We start from the raw sequence: 23,963 nt of genomic DNA, 5'->3' as shown, positions 1-23,963 counted from the left end.
ACCAGTAAGCTTGATTTCTTATTGTTCATAGCCATGTTCTTAGCCTTAATAACTCCACCATTGCTGGATTTTCTTTTCTTATTCAGCCACTTGGAGTGGAACATGCCTGACAGATCTATCTACTTTGATTTATTCCACTCACTCTGAGTGGGAGACCCACCATTTAGTCAGTCATCCACCGGCGGCGACTACCAATTTTGCTTTTCCAAACAGTTAAGAAGACTAACACCACTCGAGAGACTGACTAAATTCCTGTAAACTTCCAAGTCGACCCAAAAGAAATATATTATGGTCTTTAAATGGTCGAATTATACACAGGTATTTTTTTAAAAGTGATATATTTCTCAGCACAGATGCTGCAAATGATTGAATTATACAGAAAAGATTTAGAAGTGCTGCAAATGCATAGATATTTTTGTATGGGTTGTAGCAGGTCATGGAAGACTGTTCTTTATCTTCCTTTACCCTGTCAGCCATCTCTTTCTCTCTTTTCCCAATGAGTTGCTACGATCCTCTTTTAGGAATATAAATGCTAGGATCCTTAGGAAAATAACATTTGTGCTGAGAAAAGAACTCGCCAGTTCCTACCGAAGAAAGAAAGTTCCTAGACCTTGACTCAATAAAGCTTGTTTGACCATTGATGGCTATGTTGAGTTCAACATAGCCATCAATGGTCAAACAAGCTTTATTGACTCAAGGTCTTGCAACAACAGTACCTTTAGTTTCAACATAGCCATCAATTTGCATCAATGGTGGAACAAGCTTTATTGAGTCAATGTCTTGCTTTTCTGACCAACTTTTGCAATCGGTGCCTGGGGTACTCAAGAGTCAAGACTATTATGATTATCCCTCTCCTTGAGAAGATACACCATGTAAGAGCTTTATAAGTAAACCATGCACATGTAGCAATACCAGCATTCTATAACACTCCCCACAAATTCAAAGCTCTTAAACAGGGCGAGCAGCCACCACTGTCATGGCCATGGCATTTCCCCTCATGATACTCACACTCCTCTTCTCGCTTCAAGCGACCATGTTAGCTGATCCTTTCCTCCATAGAAATAATGACACTGACCTAGCTGCGCTGCTAGCCTTCAAAGCACAATGCTCCGACCCTCTTGGTATTCTTGGTAGGAACTGGACCACCGGTATATCCTTCTGCCACTGGGTTGGTGTCTCTTGCAGCCGGCGTTTGCAGCGTGTCACCGCCCTTGTGCTGCCAGGCATACCACTCCAAGGAGCGATCTCCCCGTATCTTGGTAACCTCTCTTTTCTTCATGTTCTAAACCTCACCAACACAAACCTCACGGGCTTCATCCCACCTGATATAGGTAGATCGATTTGTCTTGTTGTTCTTGATCTTAGCCGTAATGGATTGTCAGGTATTATCCCTCCTACTATAGGAATCTCACAAAGATAAAGACCCTTGGTCTAAGCCAAAACGATCTTGCTGGGCAAATACCATATGATCTGCGAAACTTGGAAAATCTTAGGCATATTGATATGGGGACAAACCACTTAAGTGGCCTGATACCAGAGCAATTATTCAATAACACGCCTCACTTAATCGATCTTAATTTTGGAGACAACAGTCTATCAGGGCCGATACCACCCAGTATTGCCTCATGTTCCATGCTTGAAACCTTCGTGTTGCAACGGAATCAGCTATCCGGTCCAGTACCTCCAACTATATTCAACATGTCTAGACTACAGGTTCTGGTCCTCACCAAAAACACCTACTTAACAGGACCCATCCCTGGCAACAAAAGCTTTAATCTGCCCATGTTGCTAAATTTCCGTATGGGTGGCAACAGTTTTCAAGGTCGTATTCCATTAGGACTTGCATCATGCAGATATCTCAAAGCAATTTCCCTATCCGACAACTCTTTTGTGGACTTTATCCCAGCATGGTTTTCTAAACTGGCACAACTCACTCTCCTTAGTTTAGCTGTAAATGGCCTTGTTGGTTCAATTCTGGCTGAGCTCAGTAATCTCACTTTGCTAAATGGGCTTGACCTCTCAAGTTGCAATCTAAGTGGAAAGATCCCGGACGAATTAGCGGAAATGGGTCAGCTCACATATTTACATTTGTCAGATAATCAATTAACAGGTTTGTTTCCGGCTTTTGTCGGTAACCTATCCCGACTGTCTATGCTAGGAATACAATCGAACCATTTAACTGGATTAGTCCCGATAATTTTCGGCAACCTCAGATCCCTTAAATTTCTTGACATTGGAAGCAATCATTTCAATGGGACACTCGATTTCCTGTCCACTCTCTCCAACTGTAGACAACTCCAGAACATCGTCATAGAAATGTGTTCTTTCACCGGGAGCATTCCCGCTTACATTGGAAATCTCTCTACAATGCTAAATTCCTTTTTTGCAGACTTCAACCGTTTAATTGGCATGATCCCGGCAACAATATCAAATCTAAGTGATCTTAGTGCAGTATCTTTTCCTGGCAACCAATTTGTTGGATAATCAGCAACTAAGCTTTACTGAGGGCCAACGCCAGTACATATACAGATGTGGTAAAGTGCAGAAAAGCCCCTTATACAATGGGGATGTACACACTGAACTATACACATCTAACACCCCCCTCAAACTCATGGTGGATCAACAACACTGAGTTTGGAGAGGAAAAACCCATGCTGCGCTCGAGTCTGTGCCTTCGTGAAGAAGTCAGCCAACTGTAACTCAGAGGGCACATAGTGAAGCGCAAGAGTCTGATCCTGCACAGCAGCATGCACAAAGTGGGCATCCACACCGATGTGCTTGGTGAGCTCATGCTTCACCGGGTCACGCGCAATACTGATAGCACTGGTACTGTCGGACAGTAGAGGAGTGGAGGTAGTAGCAGACACACCAAAATCCTCAAGTAACCACCGTAACCAGATCACCTCAGCCGTCAACATAGCCATGGCTCGCAACTCAGCCTCTGTACTCGAGCGAGAAACTGCAGTCTGCTTCTTTGTCTTCCAGGCAATAAGAGAGCCACCAAGAAAGACACAGAAAGCAGACAGCGATCGTCGATCAGAGGGATCACTAGCCCAGGTAGCATCAGAATAGGCCTGGAGCTCAAGAGAGCTGGAGCGGGGAAAGAAAAGGCGCTGAGAGATCGTGCCACGAAGATATCATAGAACACGGAGAAGGTGACTATAGTGGACAGAGGTGGGGGCAGAAACAAACTGACTCAAGATGTGGACATGATAGGAGATGTCAGGACGCGTAACAGCAAGATAGACAAGACTGCCAACGAGGTGGCGATATCGAGTGGGATTAGGAAGAGGGTCACCATCAGAGGCACGAAGCTGAACGTTGAGCTCCATAGGAGTCACAACAGTGCGCTCATCACCGAGAGCAGCGCGAGCAAGAAGATCCTGAATATATTTTTCTTGGGAGATGTAGAAGCCATCAGAGGTCGAGGAGATCTCAATCCCCAAAAAATAGCGAAGTGGACCAAGATCAGTCATGAGAAACTGGTCGCGAAGGCGAGCCTTAACAAAGGCAATGTACTCAGAGTCGTCACCAGTGATGATCATGTCATCAACATAGAGAAGGAGAAGAGTCCGACCACGAGGAGACGTGTGAACAAACAACGCGGGATCATGATCACCGGGCAAGAAACCAGCGGCAGTCACCACAGAGGCAAAGCGCTCAAACCAGGCGCGAGAGGCCTGTTTAAGACCATAGAGGGAGCGCCGAAGTCTACAAACCATACCATCAGGGGCATAGTACCCCGGTGGTGGCTGCATATAAACCTCCTCATGCAACTCGCCATTGAGAAAGGCGTTCCGGACATCAAGTTGAGAGATAGACCAATGACGAACAGAAGCCACAACAAGGAGAGTGCGGATAGTGGTCATGTGGGCCACAGGAGCGAAAGTCTCATCATAATCGCATCCCTGCTCCTGCTGAAAACCACGGGCCACAAGGCGAGCTTTGTAGCACTCAAGAGAACCATCAGAGCGAGTCTTAATCTTGTAGACCCACTTGCAGGTGATGGGACGAACACCGGAAGGGAGAGGAACCAAATCCCATGTGCATGAGCGCTCAAGGGCAGCAAGCTCTTCGGCCATCGCAAATTGCCATTCAGGATGAGTCATGACAGTCCGATAGAAAGTGGGCTCAGCAAGAACAGAGAGACCGTACCGATCAGGAGAGTAGCGATCAGGCGGGGGGCAAGGCCGAGCACGGAGGTTATGTATCAGGGGAGGCGTGAGGGGAGGTGCACCAGAGGTGGAAGGTGCGTCAGGGGAGACATCCGCAGCACAAGGGCGACGAGTATAGTGGAGAGGGAACGGTGAGAGAGGGTGATTGACTGGAGATGATGGTGGAGAGGTGGAGGAGTAGGATGGAGAAGATGGGGTCGGTGGTAAATGCAAAGGAAGGAGAGGTGCCGGAGGAGGAGGTGACACAGGAGGCACATAACAGGGTGTATCGGGAAGGAGAAGGAAAGAAAGGTTTTCCACAGAGAGACTTGAGGAAGAAGGACGTGGGTAGTAAGAACGAGACTCGTCAAAAGTCACATCACGCGAGATGCGCAAGCGACGACCCACGGGATCCCAACATCGATAGCCCTTGTGCTCATCACTGTAGCCAAGGAAAACACACTCAACCGACTGAGCAGTCAGTTTGGTGCGTTCTCGGGGGGCAAGAAGAACATATCACACACATCCAAACATACGGAGAGCTGAGTAGTCAGGAGAGCGTACAGTGAGGCACTCCATAGGAATACCACCCTGCAGAGCAGTCGATGGCTGAATGTTGACGAGATAAGTGGATACAGAGACAGCCTCAGCCCAAAAATGGGCTGGAAGGGAAGCAGCAATCATCAGCGCACGAGCAGTCTCAAGCAAATGACGATGCTTACGTTCGGCAACGCCATTCTGAGCATGGGCACCAGGACATGAGAACTGGGCAAGAGTACCCTGTTTCCCAAGAAAACCACGCAACAACTGAGAGATATACTCTCCAGCGGAGTCAACACGAAAGGTACGAATGGGCGCGGAAAACTGGGTGTGAACCATGACAGCAAATCGTTTGTATATCGGAAGAACCTTGCTACGAGATTTCATGAAGTAGAGCCAAGTGTAGCGAGAGAAATCATCAATAAACAAAACATAGTAGCGATGACCACCTTTTGAATCAAAGGGAGCAGGACCCCAGACATCAGAATGAACTAAGTCAAAAGGACGCTGAGATACAGACTCACTAGTAGGATAAGGTAACTGAGTCTGTTTGCCAATCTGCAACCATTACAATGTAAGGAGACATCTCCACATACAGACCCTAAGAGGCCCTGACGAACTAAAGAAGACAAACGAGAGCCACAGATGTGACCAAGACGATGATGCCACTATTGGAAGGACGCAGACGAAGAGGCAGCAAGAGCATGGGAGTTGGCAGAAGTGGTGGCAGCGGAAGGAACACAAAGCCAGTCAACCTCTCGAAGACCCTCTGACTCATGATGCCGGGGGCCAGCACCAACCAAAGCCTTGGTGCGACGATCCTGAATGGAGCAAGAGTCAGTATCAAGAATGACACGACAACCAGAATCAGTGAGTTGGGCAGCAGAAAAAAGATTCATGGTAAGGCGAGGAACATGTGAAACACTAGGAACAGAAAAGGATGGAGTGGAAAGAAGACCACAACTAGCAACAGGAAGAGATGTGCACATCTCTTCCTGTTGCTAGTTGTGGTCTTCTTTCCACTCCATCCTTTTCTGTTCCTAGCAGAACCGGCGGAACAGGAGCCACCGGAGCAACAGGGCAGGGCGGACAGGTCACCTCGCCAGAGAGAACACCCCATAGTAGAAGACCGCGCCTATGGATACGCATGAAGCCCACAAACTCTGCATAGTTGGTGCCATCAAATATCACTGAGCAGCGAGGAACAGCCACATAGCCCGAAGACGACATACTGAGATATCTTTCCTTAAATCCGCTCCTGTTTTTTTGGTCAACAGATCCAGAAACTGGATCGGGATCAGGGGACTCACGCGCCCTCGATTTTGGATCGGGCAGAAGGCAAGTTCGCTCGAGGGGGAAGCCGGCGCGCAGAAACTGGATCCCCCGAGCAGGAGCAGCCCAAGCAGAGCTCCCGAGCGAAAGCAGGCACGCCCAAGCAGAGACCCCCGAGCGGGAGCAGCCCCCGATCGAAGATGCAGCCAAGCCGGAGATGGGCTTGGGGCGGCTGCGCCTGTACGAGACAGGGATAGCGGCAGCGGCTGAACAAGCTAGTAGATCGGGGGCCGGACGGAGAGGAGGAACGGGCGGCCGGACGTAGAGGGAGAGGAGGCAGGCCTTGAGCGACCACGCACGTGCTCGGTGCAGTGGCCTGAAGAAGACGAGACAGACCGGGAGCGAGGCAGGGCCGGGGAGCGAGGAGGGAACAGCCGGAGACGGCCAGTGGCCGCCGGAGACTAGGTACGAGGCGCACGGAGTTGCATCGTGCGGGAGGAAGGGGCTAACCTAGCATCTGATACCATGTTGGATAATCAGCAACTAAGCTTTACTGAGGGCCAACGGCCAGTACATATACAGATGTGGTAAAGTGCAGAAAAGCCCCTTATACAATGGGGATGTACACACTGAACTATACACATCTAACACAATTAAGTGGCACCATGCATTCTGTTACACTATTAGAGAATCTCGAGGAACTAGACCTAACTCAAAATAACATGTTTGGCCTGATCCCAACTCATATTGGTGCACTAACAAGATTGCATCAATTAGTCTTACAAGACAACAATTTTTCTGGTACCATATCGGATGGTGTTGGTAACCTAAGTATGCTAGAGCATCTAATGCTTGAAAATAACCATCTGTCGTCAACTATACCTGAAAGCTTATTCCATCTCAGTAACCTTCGAGAATTAAGTCTATCTCACAACTTCCTTATTGGTTCATTGCCCAGCGATTTCAGTTCCATGGAAGCAATAGACATTATAGATGTATCTACTAACTACTTGGTTGGTAACCTCCCGACTTCATTTGCACAAAATGGACTGTTAAGCAACCTTGATCTATCACACAACATGCTGCAAGATTCAATCCCTGCCTCTTTCAAAGGGTTACTCAACCTAGAAGTTTTGAACCTATCCTGTAATAACCTTTCTGGCACTATTCCAAAGTATTTGGCCAACTTTACTTCTCTGACTAGCTTGAACCTTTCTTTTAATAAGTTTCAAGGAGAGATACCAGATGGAGGTATTTTCTCAAGAAACATCAATTCACAATCTTTAATTGGAAATTCCGGGTTATGTGGTGCCCCACGTCTAGGATTTTTGCCATGCCTAGTTGTTTCATTCCCATCCAACAAACATTTGGTATGTTTTTTGGTTCCAGTTCTCATGATAATACTGGGAGCTATAGCAATTATCCTATACCTAATGAACAGAAAGAAAAATAGAAAGCAACCAGATGCTACGACTTCTATGGACATGGCTGACGTGATCAGCCATAGGCTAGTCCTACCACGATATTGCTCGAGCCACTGATAATTTCAACGACAACAAGATACTTGGAGCTGGAAGTTTTGGCAAAGTTTACAAGGGCCAACTGGATGATGGTTCAGCCATGCAAGTCAAGCAGGCCGTGAGGAGCTTTGATGCTGAATGTCAAGTGCTGCGAATGACTCGGCATCGCAACTTGATACGGATGATGGCGACGTGCTCCTGCGACCTCGGTGGCGACGCGCCGACCACCGCCTTGGCGCTGCCGTTCGAGCCTCCGGCCGGCCTTCCCTTGGCCGCCGGTGCCGCTCCCCTGCCCTCCGTCGACCCTGCTCCCCTGGTCGGGACCTCGCTGCCTCCGCCTCCCCAGGCCGTTGCCGCCCCCGCCGCGACTGTCGCGCCGCTGCGCTGGGCCGATTTGGCTGAGGACGATGATGCCGCTGCCGGCTGCCTCATCATCCGGCGAGACCTGCCGGCCCGCCACGCGGCGCCTCGGCTGGGGCTGGTGGCCTCGCTGCGGCACGGCTGCCCATCCTCCCCTTCGGCTCGCCGGCCTCCTCCTCTCCCCCTTCTGCCGACCCCGCGCAAAAGGGCCTCCCTTGGGTCCAGGACCGCTCGCCGCCACCGCGCTCCGGCGTGGGGTGTTGCGGGGCGGTCCGACCTGGGCAGTGCTCGGCGCTCTTGGCACCCCATCGCGTCTTCGCCGGCGGCTGCTTCTTCGGTGGTCGGCCGTCGTTCCCCCTTCCGCCCGTTCATAGCCGCGTTTGGATTCTCCTCGCTCCGGTTCTCCCCCTCCCAGCCCCTCCGCCGCCCTTGGCTCGCCGTGGCACCTAGGCTGACGCCGGCGCCGGCCGCGACGGTGGCTGCAACGTCGGGGGAAACCCTAGGTGCTGCCGCCCCGCCCCGCTGGCTGGGCCATGCCGCTGAGGGCCAGAAGGCGCCTGGGCCTGGCGCTGGGCCCCCACCTGGTGCGGCTACACCTTCGGGCCAGCCCACTTTGGCACGTTCCTGGGCCGGTCCGACCGGCCCGGCGATTCGGCCTATTTGGATGCCGAGCGGTTTCCCCAGGCACCCCATCTGGCCCCCTCCCACCTCTGTTCGAACCCTAGCCCGCGCCCCATCCTCCCCCGCTGCCGGCGACGTCCCCCTCCCCGCCGGCATGACCCGGGACTGGCATGACGCGGCCCCGCGGCCCAAACGCCGCGCTGATGAGCGCAGGCCCGACGACGCCCGCGTGGACGACCGGCATAACTCCTCCCGCCCCTCCCCCGACGCTCTCCGTCATGAGGCCGACCTCCGCCGGTAACTCACTGGCCGCGGTGACTACCGGTCGCCTCCTCGCGAGGCTCGCCGGTCCCCTCCTCGCCGCTCGCCCGGCCGGTCGGACCTCCGGGGCCAGTCCCGTTCGCCGCCTCCCACCTCCGAGTGGCGCGACCAGCGCCGCCGCTTGCCCTCCCGGGTTCGCCTGCGGGACTCCAGTCGCTCCCCTGCGCGCTCCGGTCGCCCCCGGTCTCTTGACCGCTCCCAGGCCGCGGCCCGGCAAGGCCCTCCGCCCCCCCGCTGCCCAACCTCACTGATACCAGCCCCCACGTGGGGAACCGAACTCCCCCCCCCCCCCCCCCGCGGGCAATGGTGCGGGTCGGGGCCGGCCGGGCGGCAAACGCAAGAAGAAGAGGGGTTTGGGGCGTGCCAATGCCGCGGCCCCGGCCATTGGTTCTTCTCGGGATCTGGCGGCTTCCACCACAACGGCGCTTCTCCCTGATGACCGCATCTCCGACCTCGTCAAGTGCTTCAACTGCGGCCTTTCCGGCCACTCCCAAGTCGCTTGTACTCGTCCCCAGGGTTGCTACCTCTGCTCGGATCCTGACCACCCGACGATCCTGTGCCCCGACCGCCCGGTGCCGGAGGAGTGTTGGATGTACGGACATGGGATTGAGGGCCTCGGCTTCTTCCACGTCAAGGTGCCTGACATCCCCTCCCCCTCACCATCGCTCCTGGCGCTTGTCACCGTGAAGGATGGGGTCGCCTCGCCGGAGATGTTAGAGGAAGAGCTCAACCATCTCTACCACTGCTCATGGGATTGGCAGGTCACCATGCTCCCCGGAGGCCAGTTCTCGGTTGTGTTCCCCGACGCCATTAGCCACGGCTACGGCACCCGCAGCGGAGACATCACTCTAGCCCTTCACGGCCTAGTAGTGGACATCTCTGTGCCGGTGCGGGACCCCCTGGCGGTGGCGGTCTTGGACACTGCTTGGATCCTCATCGGGGGCCTACCCGACATCGCTCGTTCAGAGCGGGTTATTCGGAGCATGTCCCGCATCCTCGGCAAGGTGGTGGTCATGGACGAGCTGTCCCTCCGCAAGGAGGAGGAGGTTCGCGTCAAGGTCAAATGCCTCGACTCATCCAAGCTTCGCGCCACGATCCGGGTGTTCTTCAACGATCAGGGTTTTGACCTCCGCATCTCCCCCGAGCCGCCCAACCACATTGGCCGCCCCCGCATCCCCGACGACAGCTTCTTGGGTGGTGGGCCAGGCGGAGATGGGGCGGGGGATCGGCGCAGCGACCGCGACCCCCGTCACGGACACCGCTCCGGCTCAGAGGAGGATGACGATGACTCCGAGGACAGTCCTCCTCACGACCACCCCCCCGCCCCTGCTAGGAGTGGCGGCGGGACCGGCCGCACCCGCTCCTCGGCCGTTGCGCCGCCCCCCAATGATGGCCTCGACGCTTCGGACGCCAGCCTTCAAGTCTTCCCCGCCTCATCACCTCGCTCCCCCGTCGGTCAGCTGCTTGATGTCTTCACCAACCTCTCCGCCAAGGCTGCCCCGGACCCGCCCCGCTTGGCCGATCCTATGCTTCCCGCTCCGTTGGTGGGGTCCCTGGGGGTGGTCGTGGCCACCCTGGACCCGACCCCCTCTGATCCGGCCGATGGTGAAGCGGCACTAGAGATGACACTACTTTCCTCCCCGCTGCCTGCGGCAGCCAGCCGCAGGCGGGGGTGGAGATCCAGCCTTTCGATGACGATCTGGCTCCGACGCCGCCAGCTCCTCCGGCTTCCGTACGGCCTTGCGGCCCGACGCCTCCGGGTCCGTCTCTGATGCTCCTGGACTCCGCTGCCGTGGGGCTGTAGGTGGTGGTGACCACCCCGGTGGCCGCCCCCCCTCCACCCCCGGACCGCGGCCTACTCCAGGCGGGCTAGGTCGACCTCGTCGCCAGTGACCTCCTCCCGCCCCAGTGCTCGGATCGAGGCGGCCAGGCTGGTTGGCAGCCCTGCTCTGCCTATTCCCGAGAAGGCAGAGCTCAGGGCCGTTGCTCGGAACCTCGAGCCAGGTACCCCGATCATCCCTGCCACTTCAGCTACTCGTTCCTTTTTGGCCTTGGAGTCGACTCCGCTTGGCCACCTCACGAAGGTGGCAGTGAACTCGGCGATTGTGTTTCGGGGGGAGGTTGCCCCCCGCTAGTTCAAATTGAGACTATCCGTGCACGGGAAATCCTAGATGGTCGCCTCGCCGAGGCCCGTGCACACGCTTCCTCGTCTTCGGACGCCCCCTTGGGGACGGCTCCGAACCCTCCGCCTCGCCTGCCGGCCGCCCCAGTTGAGATCCGCGGCCGCACTCGCTCTCGTACCGCTACCCTCCGCGCACAGAGCGCTTCTCGTGTCTTGGAGTCAAGCAGCCCCCCGATGGATGAGTGATGCGGACCCTCTTCTGGAACATCCGCGGTTTCGGCCAAGATGGCCGACGCCGCCAACTAATCGAATACATGCGATCTGAGCGAATCGACATTGTGGCCATTCAAGAAACCATGCGTACTGAATTTTCCCTGTCGGAGCTTGAGCCCTTGAGCTCCGACCTATTTGCTTGGCACTGGCTCCCTTCTAGTGGGAGTGCGGGCCACTCGGGTGGCATCCTCGTAGGGGTGAAGGATGCCACCTTTGAGGTAGGCAGCATGGATCGGGGCGAGTTTTCTGTGAGCATGGAGATTTTTGAGCGGGCTCTGAACTTCAAATGGGAAATTATTGCGGTATATGGGCCGGCCGACCACCGCCGGTCTGAGGCTTTCCTCGGTGAGCTCAGTAGGAAGGTCGCGGCTGCGCAACTTCCGGTTGTGGTGGGAGGTGATTTCAACCTCATCAGGTCAGAAGAAGACAAGAGCAATAACTTGGTGAACCTCCTGCGGATGTAGATGTTCAATGACTACATCGCGGACATGGGGCTTCGTGAGCTTGATCGTGTCGGGGCTAGGTTCACTTGGACTAACCGTCAGGTTGAGCCGAATCGATCAGTCCTCGACAGGGTCATCTCTTCCCCTGAGTGGGACATTCGTTTCCCCCTAGCATTGCTCTGGGCGATTACGCGCATTGGCTCAGACCACGTCCCCCTTCTCCTCTCTTTGGAGAATGAGCGTCCTCCTCTCCCACCCCGATTCCGCTTCGAGACCTTCTAGTTACGCCAACCTGGGTTTTCTGCCGCCGTGGGCACGAGATGGCTCGAGGTGAAGGAAATATGCCCTAGAGGCAATAATAATGTTATTATTTTATTTCCTTATATAATGATAAATGTTTATTATTCATGATAGAATTGTATTATCCGGAAACATAATACTTGTGTGAATACATAGACAAACCAAACGTTACTAGTATGCCTCTACTTGACTAGCTCATTAATCAAAGATGGTTATGTTTCCTAACCATAGACATGTGTTGTTATTTGATTAACGGGATCACATTATTAGGAGAATGATGTGATTGACATGACCCATTCCATTAGCTTAGCACCCGATCGTTTAGTATGTTGCTATTGCTTTCTTCATAACTTATACATGTTCCTATGACTATGAGATTATGCAACTCCCGTTTGCCGGAGGAACACTTTGTGTGCTACCAAACGTCACAACGTAACTGGGTGATTATAAAGGAGCTCTACAGGTGTCTCCAAAGGTAAATGTTGGGTTGGAGTATTTCGAGATTAGGATTTGTCACTCCGATTGTCGGAGAGGTATCTCTGGGCCCTCTCGGTAATGCACATCACATAAGCCTTGCAAGCATTGCAATTAATGAGTTAGTTGCGAGATGATGTATTACAAACGAGTAAAGAGACTTGCCGGTAACGAGATTGAACTAGGTATTGAGATACCGACGATCGAATCTCGGGCAAGTAACATACCGATGACAAAGGGACAACGTATGTTGTTATGCGGTTTGACCGATAAAGATCTTCGTAGAATATGTAGGAGCCAATATGAGCATCCAGGTTCCGCTATTGGTTATTGACCGGAGACATGTCTCGGTCATGTCTACATTGTTCTCGAACCCGTAGGGTCCGCACGCTTAAGGTTTCGATGACAGTTATATTATGAGTTTATGAGTTTTGATGTACCGAAGTTAGTTGAACCGAGTGTTTTGCACAAAGGTGGCTAGAGGGTGTCAGTTTCTCCAACTTTAGTTGAACCGAGTGTGGCTACGCCCGGTCCTTGCGAAGGTTAAAATAGCACCAACTTGACAAACTATCATTGTGGTTTTGATGCGTAGGTAAGATTGGTTCTTGCTTAAGCCCGTAGCAGCCACGTAAAACTTGCAACAACAAAGTAGATGACGTCTAACTTGTTTTTGCAAGGCATGTTGTGATGTGATATGGTCAAGACATGATGCTAAATTTTATTATATGAGATGATCATGTTTTGTAACCAAGTTATCGGCAACTGGCAGGAGCCATATGGTTGTCGCTTTATTGTATGCAATGCAATTGCGCTGTAATGCTTTACTTTATCACTAAGCGGTAGCAATAGTCGTGGAAGCATAAGATTGGCGAGACGACAACGATGCTACGATGGTGATCAAGGTGTCGCGCCGGTGACGATGGTGATCACGACGGTGCTTCGAAGATGAAGATCACAAGCACAAGATGATGATGGCCATATCATATCACTTATATTGATTGCATGTGATGTTTATCTTTTATGCATCTTATCTTGCTTTGATTGACGGTAGCATTTTAAGATGATCCCTCACTAATTATCAAGAAGTGTTCTCCCTGAGTATGCACCGATGAGAAAGTTCTTCGTGCTGAGACACCACGTGATGATCGGGTGTGATAGGCTCTACGTTCAAATACAACGGGTGCAAAACAGTTGCACACGCGGAATACTCAGGTTATACTTGACGAGCCAAGCATATACAGATATGGCCTCGGAACATGGAGACTGAAAGGTCGAGCATGAATCATATAGTAGATATGATCAACATAGTGATGTTCACCAATGAAACTACTCCATCTCACGTGATGATCGGACATGGTTTAGTTGATTTGGATCACGTAATCACTTAGAGGATTAGAGGGATGTCTATCTAAGTGGGAGTTCTTTAGTAATATGATTAATTGAACCTAAATTTATCATGAACTTAGTACCTGATAGTATCTTGCTTGTTTATGTTTGATTGTAGATAGATGGCCCGTGCTGTTGTTCCGTTGAATTTTAATGCGTTCCTTGAGAAAGCAAAGTTGAAAGATGATGGTAGCAATTACACGGACTGGGTCCGTAACTTGAGTATTATCCTCATTGCTGCACAGAAGAATTACGTCCTGGAAGCACCGTTGGGTGCCAGGCCTGCTGCTAGAGCAACACCAGATGTTATGAACGTCTGGCAGAGCAAAGCTGATGACTACTCGATAGTTCAGTGTGCCATGCTTTACGGCTTAGAATCGAGACTTCAGCGACGTTTTGAACGTCATGGAGCATATGAGATGTTCCAGGAGTTGAAGTTAATATTTCAAGCAAATGCCCGGATTGAGAGATATGAAGTCTCTAATAAGTTCTATAACTGCAAGATGGAGGAGAACAGTTCTGTCAGTGAGCATATACTCAAAATGTCTGGGTATAATAATCACTTGATTCAATTGGGAGTTAATCTTCCAGATGATTGCATCATTGACAGAATTCTCCAATCACTGCCACCAAGCTACAAGAGCTTCGTGATGAACTATAATATGCAAGGGATGAATAAGACTATTCCCGAGCTCTTCGCAATGCTGAAAGCTGCGGAGGTAGAAATCAAGAAGGAGCATCAAGTGTTGATGGTCAATAAGACCACTAGTTTCAAGAAAAAGGGCAGAGGAAAGAAGGGGAACTTTAAAAAGAACAGCAAGCAAGTTGCTACTCAAGAGAAGAAACCCAAACCTGGACCTAAGCCTGAAACTGAGTGCTTCTACTGCAAGCAGACTGGTCACTGGAAGCGGAACTGCCCCAAGTATTTGGCGGATAAGAAGGATGGCAAGGTGAACAAAGGTATATGTGATATACATGTTATTGATGTGTACCTTACTAATGCTCGCAGTAGCACCTGGGTATTTGATACTAGTTCTGTTGCTAACATTTGCAACTCGAAACAGGGACTACGGATTAAGCGAAGATTGGCTAAGGACGAGGTGACGATGCGCGTGGGAAATGGTTGCAAAGTCGATGTGATCGCGGTCGGCACGCTACCTCTACATCTACCTTCGGGATTAGTATTAGACCTGAATAATTGTTATTTGGTGCCAGCGTTAAGCATGAACATTATATCTGGATCTTGTTTGATGCGAGACGGTTATTCATTTAAATCCGAGAATAATGGTTGTTCTATTTTTATGAGTAATATCTTTTATGGTCATGCACCCTTATAGAGTGGTCTATTCTTATTAAATCTCGATAGTAGTGACACACATATTCATAATGTTGAAGCCAAAAGATGCAGAGTTGATAATGATAGTGCAACTTATTTGTGGCACTGCCGTTTGGGTCATATCGGTGTAAAGTGCATGAAGAAACTCCATACTGATGGACTTTTGGAACCACTTGATTATGAATCACTTGGTACTTGCGAATCGTGCCTTATGGGTAAGATGACAAAAACACCGTTCTCCGGTACTATGGAGAGAGCAACAGATTTGTTGGAAATCATACATACAGATGTATGTGGTCTGATGAATGTTGAGGCTCGTGGCGGATATCGTTATTTTCTCACCTTCACAGATGACTTAAGCAGATATGGGTATATATACTTAATGAAACATAAGTCTGAAACATTTGAAAAGTTCAAAGAATTTCAGAGTGAAGTTGAAAATCATCGTAACGAGAAAATAAAATTCCTACGATCTGATCGTGGAGGAGAATATTTGAGTTACGAGTTTGGTGTACATTTGAAACAATGCGGAATAGTTTCGCAACTCACGCCACCCGGAACACCACAGCGTAATGGTGTGTCCGAACGTCGTAATCGTACTTTACTAGATATGGTGCGATCTATGATGTCTCTTACTGATTTACCGCTATCGTTTTGGGGATATGCTCTAGAGACAGCCGCATTCACGTTAAATAGGGCACCATCAAAATCCGTTGAGACGACGCCTTATGAACTGTGGTTTAGCATGAAACCAAAGTTGTCATTTCTGAAAGTTTGGGGCTGCGATGCTTATGTGAAAAAGCTTCAACCTGATAAGCTCGAACCCAAATCGGAGAAATGTGTCTTCATAGGATATCCAAAGGAAACTATTGGATACACCTTCTATGACAGATCCTAAGGCAAGACTTTTGTTGCTAAATTCGGAAACTTTCTAGAGAAGGAGTTTCTCTCGAAAGAAGTGAGTGGGAGGAAAGTAGAACTTGACGAGGTAACTGTACCTGCTCCCTTATTGGAAAGTAGTACATCACAGAAACCAGTTTCTGTGACACCTACACCAATTAGTGAGGAAGCTAATGATGATGATCATGAAACTTCAGAACAAGATACTACTGAACCTCGTAGATCAACCAGAGTAAGATCCGCACCAGAGTGGTACGGTAATCCTGTTCTGGAAGTCATGCTACTAGATCATGATGAACCTACGAACTATGAAGAAGCGATGGTGAGCCCAGATTCCGCAAAATGGCTTGAAGCCATGAAATCTAAGATGGGATCCATGTATGAGAACAAAGTATGGACTTTGGTTGACTTGCCCAATGATCGGCAAGCAATTGAGAATAAATGAATCTTCAAGAAGAAGGCTGATGCTGACGATACTATTACTGTCTACAAAGCTCAACTTGTCGCAAAAGGTTTTTGACAAGTTCAAGGGATTGACTACGATGAGACCTTCTCACCCGTAGCGATGCTTAAGTCTGTCCGAATCATGTTAGCAATTGCCGCATTTTATAATTATGAAATTTGGCAGATGGATGTCAAAACTGCATTCCTGAATGGATTTCTGGAAGAAGAGTTGTATATGATACAACTGGAAGGTTTTGTCGATCCAAAGGGAGCTAACAAAGTATGCAAGCTCCAACGATCCATTTATGGACTGGTGCAAGCTTCTCGGAGTTGGAATAAACGCTTTGATAGTGTGATCAAAGCATTTGGTTTTGTACAGACTTTTGGAGAAGCCTGTATTTACAAGAAAGTGAGTGGGAGCTCTGTAGCATTTCTAATATTATATGTAGATGACATATTACTAATCGGAAATGATATAGAATTTCTGAATAGCATAAAGGGATACTTGAATAAGAGTTTTTCAATGAAAGACCTCGGTGAAGCTGCTTACATATTGGGCATTAAGATCTATAAGATAGATCAAGACGCTTAATTGGACTTTCACAAAGCACATACCTTGACAAAATTTTGAAGAAGTTTAAAATGGATCAAGCAAAGAAAGGATTCTTGCCTGTGTTACAAGGTGTGAAATTGAGTAAGACTCAATGCCCGACCAATTGAGATGATAGAGAGAAAATGAAAGATGTTCCCTATGCTTCAGCCATAGGCTCTATCATGTATGCAATGCTGTGTACCAGACCTGATGTGTGTCTTGCTATAAGTCTAGCAGGGAGGTACCAAAGTAATCCAGGAGTGGATCACTGGACAGCGGTCAAGAACATCCTGAAATACCTGAAAAGGACTAAGGATACGTTTCTCATATATGGAGGTGACAAAGAGCTCATAGTAAATGGTTACGTTGATGCAAGCTTTGACACTGATCCGGAGATTCTAAATCGCAAACCGGATACGTGTTTACATTAAACGGTGGAGCTGTCAGTTAGTGCAGTTCTAAACAAAGCGTTGTGGTGGGATCTACATGTGAAGCGGAGTACATAGCTGCTTCGGAAGCAGCAAACGAAGGAGTCTGGATCAAGGAGTTCATATCCGATCTAGGTGTCATACCTAGTGCATCGGGTCCAATGAAAATCTTTTGTGACAATACTGATGCAATTGCCCTGGCAAAGGAATCCAGATTTCACAAGAGAACCAAGCACATCAAGAGACGCTTCAATTCCATCCGGGATCTAGTCCAGGTGGGAGACATAGAGATTTGCAAGAGACATACGGATCTGAATGTTGCAGACCCGTTGACTAAGTCTCTTCCACGAGCAAAACATGATCAGCACCAAAGCTCCATGGGTGTTAGAATCATTACTGTGTAATCTAGATTATTGACTCTAGTGCAAGTGGGAGACTGAAGGAAATATGCCCTAGAGGCAATAATAATGTTATTATTTTATTTCCTTATATCATGATAAATGTTTATTATTCATGCTATAATTGTATTATCCGGGAACATAATACTTGTGTGAATACATAGACAAACCAAACGTCACTAGTATGCCTCTACTTGACTAGCTCATTAATCAAAGATGGTTATGTTTCCTAACCATAGACATGTGTTGTCATTTGATTAACGGGATCACATTATTAGGAGAATGATGTGATTGACATGACCCATTCCATTAGCTTAGCACCCGATCGTTTAGTATGTTGCTATTGCTTTCTTCATAACTTATACATGTTCCTATGACTATGAGATTATGCAACTCCCGTCTGCCGGAGGAACACTTTGTGTGCTACCAAACGTCACAACGTAACTGGGTGATTATAAAGGAGCTCTACAGGTGTCTCCAAAGGTAAATGTTGGGTTGGCGTATTTCGAGATTAGGATTTGTCACTCTGATTGTCGGAGAGGTATCTCTGGGCCCTCTCGGTAATGCACATCACATAAGCCTTGCAAGCATTGCAACTAATGAGTTAGTTGCGAGATGATGTATTACAAAACGAGTAAAGAGACTTGCCGGTAACGAGATTGAACTAGGTATTGAGATACCGACGATCGAATCTCGGGCAAGTAACATACCGATGACAAAGGGAACAACGTATGTTGTTATGCGGTCTGACCGATAATATCTTCGTAGAATATGTAGGAGCCAATATGAGCATCCAGGTTCTGCTATTGGTTATTGACCGGAGACATGTCTCGGTCATGTCTACATTGTTCTCGAACCCGTAGGGTCCACACGCTTAAGGTTTCGATGACAGTTATATTATGAGTTTATGAGTTTTGATGTACCGAAGTTAGTTCGGAGTCCCGAATATGATCACGGACATAACGAGGAGTCTCGAAATGGTCGAGACATAAAGATTGATATATTGGAAGGCTATATTCGGACACCGGAAGTGTTCCGGGTGATTTCGGAGAAAACCAGAGTACCGGAGGGTTACCGGAACCCCCCGGGAGAAGTAATGGGCCATATGGGCCTTAGTGGAGAAAGAGAAGGGCAGCCTGGGTGGGCCGCGCGCCTCCTCCCCCTGGTCCGAATTGGACTAGGAGAGGGGGGGGGGGCGGCGCCCCCCTTTCCTTCTCCTTCCCCACTTCCTTCCCCCTCCTAGTAGGAGTCCTACTCCTACTAGGAGGAGGACTCCTCCTTGGCGCGCCTATAGGGCAGGCCGGCCTCCTCCCCTTGCTCCTTTATATACGGGGGCAAGGGGCACCCCTAGACACACAAGTTGATCCACGTGATCGTTTTCTTAGCCGTGTGCGGTGCCCCCTTCCACCATAATCCTCGATAATATTGTGGCGGTGCTTAGGCGAAGCCCTGCGATGGTAGAACATCAAGATCGTTACCACGCCGTCGTGCTGACGGAACTCTTCCCCGACACTTTGCTGGATCGGAGTCCGGGGATCGTCATCGAGTTGAACGTGTGCTAAAACTCGGAGGTGCCGTAGTTTCGGTGCTTGATCGGTCGGGCCGTGAAGACGTACGACTACATCAACCGCGTTGTGCTAACGCTTCCGCTGTTGGTCTACAAGGGTACGTAGATCACACTCTCCCCTCTCGTTGCTGTGCATCACCATGATCTTGCGTGTGCGTAGGAATTTTTTTGAAATTACTACGTTCCCCAACACGAGGCACGTGAGGCCCCCCATCGATCCCTTTCGGCCGTGGACAACTGGCACTTCTGCGCCAAGCGGTCACGACAATTCATGAAGGGTTGGGGTGCAAACGTTGGCCGCGACATCCGGGAGCGTAAAAAAGCTCTCCTTCAGGAAATCCAGGCTCTAGACCTTCGGGCTGTGACTCTGCTGGCCTCTCGGCTGATGAATGGATGCTTAGATATGACTTGGAAGACCAGCTCACGGTCATCTACTCAGACGAGGAGGCATACTGGCGTCTGAGAGGTACTCAGAATTGGGTCCTTAAAGGGGACGCCAATACCGCCTACTTCCAGGCCATTGCGAACGGCCGCCGTCGCCGGAACTCCATCCCCCTTTTGTGGGATGGGGAACACCTCCTCTAGAGTCCCGAGGACATCCGGGCCCATGTAGATGGCTTTTACAGAGACCTATTCTCTGCTTCCCCTCGGGGAGGTCTTGCCCTGGCGCAAGACATTTGGCCGACCGACAGGTGCGTTTCGCCTGCGGACAACGAGGCCCTCACGGCTTCATTTTCCGAGGCGGAAGTCTGGGCGGCTATTAAGGGCATGAACCCATCCTCGGCGTCGGGCCCCGATGGTCTCCCTGTGAAGTTCTTCCAGACCTTCTGGGAGGTGATCAAACCGGAGGTAATGGCACTCTTTGACGAGTTCTTCGTCGGGTCCATCGACCTCACCCGACTCAACTTTGGGGTAATCACCCTCATCCCCAAAGTAGCGGGGGCATCGGAGATCCGCCAATTCCGTCCAATTACGGTGATTAACGTCATCTTTCGCATCCTCGCAAAGGGGTACGCCATTAGGGCGGCCCCTTTTGCCGACCGGATCACTCACCCAATCAGTCAGCCTTCATCCAGGGCCGTTATATCCTTGACGGAGTCCTGGTGTTTCATGAAGCACTCCATGAGGTTCACTCCAAACACCTCAAGGTTGTCTTCCTGAAACTTGACTTCCACAAGGCATATGACACGGTGAGTTGGGCTTTCCTTCGGGAATGTCTTCTTCGAAAGGGCTTCGATGATCGGTGGGTGACTAGGGTGATGCAGATGGTTTCCTTAGGCCGGACTGCGATGAACATTAATGGGGAAATCGGCCCCTTATTCCCCACCTTTTGTGGGGTGCGACAGGGCGACCCTTTCTCCCCGTTCCTGTTCAACATGGTGGTTGACGCCTTGGCCACCATCTTGGATAAGGCCAAGGCGGCTGGCCACATTAAGGGGATAGTCCCGCATTTGGTTGGGGAGCACGGGATCTCCCTTCTCCAGTATGCGGATGACACCATCATCATGGTGGAAGGCTCGGAGAGTGATATCTCAAACCTCAAGTTCCTTCTGCTGTGCTTCCAACAGATGTCCGGCCTCAAGATCAACTTCGACAAGAGCGAGGTGATGGTCTTAGGATACTCCCAAGACGAACGCCAGAGTATAGCGGATCGGCTTAACTGCCAGCTTGGGAGCTTTCCCACGACCTATCTGGGGATACCCATTAGTGATTCTAGGCTCACAGTGGCTGACCTGCGCCCCACGGTGGGGAAGCTTCAACACCGGATCGAGCCTTGGCAAGGCCGGTGGCTATCCAAAGTTGCCCATATGGTGCTAATCAACTCATCCCTCGCTAGCCTGCTCTTGTTCATCATGAGCTTCTATAGCCTTCCGGAGACGCTTCATCACGAGATCGCCACTGTTCAGGGCCGTTTCTTTTGGGCCGGTGAGGGAGACAAGCAGAAGTACCACATGGTTAGGTGGTCTGAAATCTGCAAGCCTCACGACCAGGGTGGCCTCGGGATCATGTCTTCCAAGCGCATGAACATCGCCCTCCTGACTCGGTGGCTTTGGCGGATTGCCAACGGTGATGGTGGCCTGTGGCTTCGCATCATTCAGCAGAAATACCTCGGAGGCCAGCCTCTTGCATTCTGCCAGCGATCTAGGGGGTCCCAGTTCTAGCAATCCGTCATCTAGCTCCTCCCTGTCCTCCGAATCGGGACCTCGATTGAGGTCGGATCAGGCACCGCGACCTTGTTCTGGTTCGATAGATGGTCTGGCGACCTTCCCCTTGCGGCCCGCTTTCCAGGCCTATTCAACATTGCGGTGGCCCCTCACATATCGGTCGCGGCAGCCCTTATTGGCTTAGGGCAGCCCGCGTTCCGGCGGCCCTTTGGTCTGGCTGAAACGGCCGATTGGGAGGAGATGCTTGACTGCATTGCATTGCACGCACCTGATCTTACCTCAGAGGATGATACTTCCAGATGGCGTCTAGAGCCGTCTGGACAATTCTCCACCAAGTCCCTGTACCAGGCCATTGCCCCTTCGCCTGGCCATGAAGCACTCACCCTCATCTGGGAGATTCGCCTTCCCCTGAAAATTAGGATTTTCCTGTGGCAATGGATCCGCGGCCGCCTCCCGTCTGGCGTCGAGGTCCTGAAGTGTAATGGTCCGGGTGATGGACGTTGCCCGCTCTGTGGGACGGAAGATGATTCAAATCATATATTCTTCACCTGCGTGTTCGCGCAGTTCTTATGGAGCTGTTTCCGCGAGTTAGTGGGTGGTAGCTGGGATCACAACAACTTCCCCACCCTCTTCGCCGAACTCTAGGCAATTCCACCCGCGGTGCGCCGCATTAGGTGGTTGACCATTGGGGTACTAGCCTGGACGCTGTGGACTGTTAGGAATAAGGTTGTGATTCAGCGCATCCCTCTTCGTCGTGCTACTGACGCTTTGTTCAAATGGTCTGGTTACTTGCAGCTTTGGCGGCCGCTTAGCCGCCCCAGGGAGAGAGACGCCATCACCTCCATCATCACCTAGCTTTGCGTGATGGCTCTCCGCATGGCTCCTCCGCTTCCCCCCCCCCCCCCCCCCCCCCCCCCCCCCGAGCCAGACTAGATTGTCGTCTACTCCGCCATCGCCATTATTTTGTTGTCTAGCTTTGTGCTTTGCTGGGCTTGTTGTGCTGTGCCCACAGCGGAACTTGGGTCTTTTTGTCTGTGTGTTGATCGTTGTGTTGGACCGTGCCAGCGATGGCCTTGGGTGCGTGTGTGTGGTGTGTTCGTGAGACTTTGTTAACTTTGTGATTGGTGGTTTGCTTTATTTATAAAGCGGGGCGAAAGCCTTTTTCGGTAACTTGATACGGATATTGAATACTTGTTCCAACTTGGATTTCAGAGCATTGCTGCTTCAGTACATGCCCAATGGTAGCTTGGAGGCACACCTGCACACTAAAAATAAGGAGCCACTAGGGTTCATCAAGAGATTATACATTATGCTTGGCGTGTCTGAGCGATGGAATACCTGCACCACCATCACTGTGAAGTTGTTCTACACTGTGACCTGAAGCCTAGCAATGTGCTCTTCGATGAGGACATGACAGTGCATGTTGCCGACTTTGGCATTGCAAAGTTACTTCTAGGCGATGAAAACTCCATGGTCTCAGTGAGTATGCGAAGGACAGTTGGTTACATGGCCCCAGGTATGTGTACTTATCGTGCTTTAGCAAATTATTTGGCAAGACATTTGCTATTACTTTCGTTAGTTAACACTTCTCATGAAAATTTTGAGCAGAGCTTGCATTCATGGGTAAGGCATCACGGAAGAGCTCATAAGTCTCCATTGCCTGATGAATGACTTATTCTATGGTTGCTGAGTGGAAAACAAATGGTTATGTTTGTCTTAAGATTAAGATACTTGGCCAAAAATATTGTTGCTCGATGATGGATAATGGTTTTGCCATACCTGTTTATTTTATTCATGTGCTCAGTTAACAGTTATAACATATTTACTCTTTCTATGGACTTAATTGAGCAGATTTGATTTTCATGATGGGAAATATCACGACAGTTTTTCATTTCTCCGAGCATTTTCTTATGAAGATACCGTTTTTCTTTAGGATCCAATCTCCCAGCTTTTGCTGACGCTATGTGTCTGGATGTGTTCTGTTTCTGAAACAATGAGCTTCCTCTTTATGTTAAAGAAACCACCATTTTTCCGACATGACAGCAGAACAAAATAAAGTGATTACAGACTAAGGATGCAAAGAACTGCCGCCATGAATGCCACACAGGGCTAGAGCAACAAATCATGCAGGTAGACACAGCAAAAGGAAAAAAAAACAGAGGTTTAAACCACTACATCAGATAGTAACTGCAGAGTCATACACTTTTGTCTTGGAGATCCCAAGATGTGCAAGCCGGCCGAAGTGGATGCCTTTCCAGGTGAAGATTCGTGAAGATTGAAGAAGATCAGCTTGCTTCTGAGGTGATTCTATGTATCGTCGTGGCCCGACGGTTGTTTCTGGATGTGT

General features: G+C 50.2%; 1 pseudogene; it reads left to right on the top strand.

Moving 5' to 3' along the window:
- Positions 1-946: 946 nt before the first annotated feature.
- Positions 947-23,265, top strand: LOC125507595 (annotated as a pseudogene).
- The last annotated feature ends 698 nt before the right edge of the window (positions 23,266-23,963 follow it).

This window comes from Triticum urartu, chromosome 5 (genome assembly GCF_003073215.2).
Source record: "Triticum urartu cultivar G1812 chromosome 5, Tu2.1, whole genome shotgun sequence".
Taxonomy (NCBI): domain Eukaryota; kingdom Viridiplantae; phylum Streptophyta; class Magnoliopsida; order Poales; family Poaceae; genus Triticum; species Triticum urartu.
Note: the sequence above shows the minus strand (reverse complement) of the source record. Positions and strands in the feature narration are given on the sequence as shown.